Genomic DNA, 4,559 nt, shown 5'->3' on the forward strand with positions numbered 1-4,559 from the left:
AGATCTAGGGATTCTTGCATCTGACTCTGTATTGCTAGAAAGTCATCTAGCTTTGATCTGCCAGGGGTAAATGATGGAGGATCTAATACAAGCTTTTGCAGAGCAATTTTGGGGGACTACTTATTTGGGTGAAAAGCAGTGAAATTGAAAATAACGGAAATAACTTTCTATTTGTGACATGAATTGCCTGTCACAGGCATGCAACCTTAAAAAAAAAAATCTTAACAATTTAAAGTCTTGAGAAAGAGTAGCTTCAAAGAAGAATTAATACACAGATGTAATTCGGCTTCTGCTGTACTGGACTTCTCATTTCGTAAGCTCTCATTGTTCAAACCATATGCCTTGTTTCTAGACTCAGACTATCTAGTTTTAGTTTCTAGACTCTGCTTTTTTTACAATATTTTTGTCTTTTGTATTATTTATTCAACATCAAAATAATAAGCAAGGATGCCTAATTTTGGTGTACGCATGGTTTATAGGAGGTGCAGGTTTTGGTTCACTTAGGTCGTTCAGCACCTTCAGTTCCTACCCCAGTCAGGGTCAGAGGGATCAAAACCCACACAGAATTCTTAATGGTCTGTACTTGCTAAAGAATATTAATAGGATAAACTTGTACATCAAAGATCAGCAGCAACGCTTTGTTCTCTTCTGTACCTCAGGTACCTGATGTGAGCAAATGCCCTTGAAACAAAGTGAGGCTGAGAAATACAGCAGCTGGTATTGTGTGTTGGTACGTGTGCTCCTGGAGCTTACGGGTATCAGGTGTTGCTGAGTTATATAATGTCTATATATAATACATCTTCCATATTTTTGGAATAATATTTTCTGGACACCTATGGGTATGTTACTTTTTGACATCAGTCTTGTAACAAACTGGCTTATGCTTTCAATTTCATGCCCATTAAAAATGGCTTAAAATGGGCTGCCCCCTTTTGGGGATAATCAGACTTTGGTTCAGTGATTTCAAAAAGCAGTCCCACGGAGAAATACCAATAAACTAGAGAATCCTGAGCAGAGCAAGCCACTGCAGTGCAGAGCATAATTCATAGAAAGCATTTGACAATAGCATTTTTGATGATTCATTCTCCTGACTCAGATGGAAGAAAGAACCCGGCATGGGAACAGTGTGCATTTGCAATAAAAGAGTGAGAGATTGCAAGGGCACACTTGTTGTGATGACCCTGGAAATGATAGCAGGTTATTCTGGTGTCCATTCTGGGCCAGGCTGAGATGGGTCAGGGGGAGAGAGAGACAGCCCAGTCAGTAAATTTATGAATGCAATATAAATTATTGAAGGATGCAGGGAAAATGTCTAGCCAAGTATAGCTGATGACTTCTCTTATAAGTTTGTCTGGTAAAGATAATTCCACATGCTGCAGGGCAGGAAGCATTGTGTGACATCCTAATTTTTTCATAAATTGTTCTGTGAGATGGGGGCAGCTCTGCACAAGATTGTTTTCGTAGTGTTGTGTCTTGTATTTGCATTACCCTGTGACTAACTAGCAATGAGGTCTGCTTGAAGCTTTACGCACTGCTAAGCTGCAATAAAATCTCTCCACCCCGTGAGCACTCTAGTATCTGGCATTGTGGTTGTTTTAATGGGATTATTTTTTCTTGTATAGGGACTGCAGTTTGGGCTTCCCTTGTCTGGCCGCATCTGTCTTGAATCTTGTTGAATTTCAGCAGGTTGGTGATGCCTCCCCTTTGTCATATTTAGCTGAGAACAGCCTGCATGTTTGAAAGCATGGGGACAAAAGTGCCAGTGTGCAGAAAATCCTGTTTTTCAAGGAATTCAGCTTAAAATGAAGAACACAGAATTAGTGTAGCTCTTGGTAACTGGATTAAAACTAACTGCCTTCAAAAGAATTGCTATCCAGTGCAGTCTTCCCAAGGAGGCCCTAGTTTGGAATTTTTTGACTTGAATTGGGCTGAGAGGGAAAACCTTGTGCACTTTGCCTGGGTTTGCAAATCTCACATCATGTGTAGTCCGGTCAGATGTGCCTGACAGCCCCCTGCACACCACAAGTACATCTCTAGTGACATGCTGAGTTGGAGGCTCTAAGTACTCCAGAAACAGAAGGATACCTTTTCAGTTCAGTCAGAATTCTTTTTGCTGTCTGCTGCTGAGAAGACCTTCAGTAAGAGGGTAATCAGCTGTGGGATACACAAGTGTCTGTGGGAGCTGTGCTCAAGGCTTGGGCACAGCACAGAGGTGCTGTGTGAGACATTTTCCACTGAGCCCCAGCTTTCCTGCACTCTCAGTCCTGCTGTGGATGTGGTTCCGGATGGTTCCTGTGTGCACCTGGGCTGCAGGTCAGGGGCACCTGTGGCTTGACTGTGCTGTGGGTGCACACCAGCTCTGGCCAAATGACCTGGTGACATGGTGGCAGGTGTCCAGCCCTGCAACTGGAAGGAGGGTGGGGACTTGCTTCGCCTGGTACAACCAACAGCAGTGCTGTGAACAGACTCTTCAGGTGGAGTGCAAGGTATTGATGCTTTTTTCTGGCTGTTGCCTCTTTGCACTGGCCTTCAGAGGATGGTTCAGGTTTATTTTTGACCAATGAAGCATAGAAAGGTCCTTGAAACCCATGGAGAGTGAAGGAAGATGGGCTGATACAGATTCCTCCCCATTTTCAATTTTGTTGTTTTCGCTGCTGCCTCTATGCATTTATGCATACTAACTTCACAAATGCCTGGCAGTCTGTAAACTTTACATCGTCTTTCTTTCAAACTTGGCTTAACCTGTCTGGGTAGTCTTCCGCAAGACTATATGAGTCACAAAAAGTAGCAATATGCTAAGTTAAATACAGTAAATGATTTATCTCCTCTTCCTCTGGTTTGTGTTTTGAAATGTACGCTGCGCGGTTTGATAGCTTCCTACCACTGCTGCCAGGCCACCTGTCCTGCGCCCCGTCCAAGTCTTTGTCTCCAAAAATACCACTGCAACTCAGACAAACACCCTGGCAGCCATGCCAGGGAAGACCTTTAAAATGATGATCTCTTATCGCCACAGTGGGAGAGAAAGATGTATTACACATCTGACCCAACACTTCAGAACTGCAGAGCCATGTCTAAAATGCACATAGTGAGCTGATCAGCCTCTGGAAACAGGCACTGTATGGCATCACAGTAGTTAACATAGTGCTACTGCTGTCTGTGGTATAGGCTGGTTTTTTTGTCTGATTCTTTTTTTGTTTTGTTTTGTTTGTTTTGGTTTTTTCTTTCTTTTTTTTTTTTTTTTAATCAGTGCCTCAGGTTATTAGCATTGGTAAATTAGGCCTTTATCCCTTGCAAACCCTGGAGCAAGTCCAGAGAAGGGCAACAAAGCTGGTGAAGGGGCAAGAGTGCAAGTCCTAAGAGGAGCTGCTAAGGGATCTGGGGTTGTTTGGTGTGTAGAAAAGGAGGCTCAGGGGAGACCTTATTGCTCTCAAAAGCAGGGTGTAGCCAGGTGGGACTTGGTCTCTTCTCCCAGTAACAAGTGACAGGATGAGAGGAAGTGACCTTAAGTTGCACCAGGGTTGGTTTAGCTTAGATACTAGGAAAAGTTTTTTCAAAGACAGGGTGGTAAAACATTGGAAAAGGCAGTCCAGGGAGATGGGTGAGTCAGCATCCCTGGAAGTGTTCAAATAACATGACGATACGGCACATGAGGACATGGTTTAATGGTGAAGATGGTGGCAGTGCTACGTTGATGGTTGGACTTGATCTTAAAGGTCTTTCCCAACCATAACAATTCTATGATTCTGTGAAACCCAGTGCTTTTTTTCTGCTTACCCTTTCTTTTTGCCTGTTAGGAAAGATATTGCAAGTATGTAATGCCATGTGGTAGCTGTGGACAGACTCTTGAGTTTTCAAATAAGTAAGTTAAATGTAAACAGATGGTGAAGTGGGTGTCCTGCTGAGATTTATGTCTCCCAAAAGCAGTAGGGTTGTCTTTATGCTCATGTTGCTGTTGGTTTTCGTAGACTTGACCCACATGTTTCCATACCCAGGCTAGCTGGCAGCAGCCCAGGGAAGGGCAGCACCCTCACTGCACAGGACTGTTAGTGCTGAGCCCTCGGGTGCCATGCTGGCCCATGTGAGCTAACATAGCAGTCACTGGGTCCATGGACAATCAGCTCGTGCTGCACATCAGAGAGCAAGAGAATGGAGTTGCAGCCACTTAGGCTTCATTCGCTGTATAGATGGATGTAACTGAGTGTTTTCTGCAGAGCTGCAGGGTGAAAAAACCCAAGTGAGATGCAGCTCCTGCCAAGCATCCTTGTCCCTGGCAGCAGCATCTTCTGGTGTGCAGTGGAGGGACTTCAGGGGTGGTTCCTCCTCACTGCTGAGCTCTGCAGAAGGCACTAATTTGCACACCTTCATGACGGGCTGTCCAATATCCTATGGGTCAAGGCCCATATTGATTGTGAGAAAGACATGGCAGAGACACTTTGTAAGAGCCCAGCGTTCAAGGGTACGACGTGAGGGAGGCAAAGTACCTCAACTGTCTGCCTACGTGCAGATAGAATAGGGAAGCATGTCTGTTAAAACAAAAGGTCCGGGTGGCTTGTTTGGTT

The sequence above is a fragment of the Corvus kubaryi genome, unplaced genomic scaffold (genome assembly GCF_017639235.1).
Source record: "Corvus kubaryi isolate FWS band 111438036 unplaced genomic scaffold, C.kubaryi_AGA036_p1.0 133, whole genome shotgun sequence".
Taxonomy (NCBI): Eukaryota; Metazoa; Chordata; class Aves; order Passeriformes; family Corvidae; genus Corvus; species Corvus kubaryi.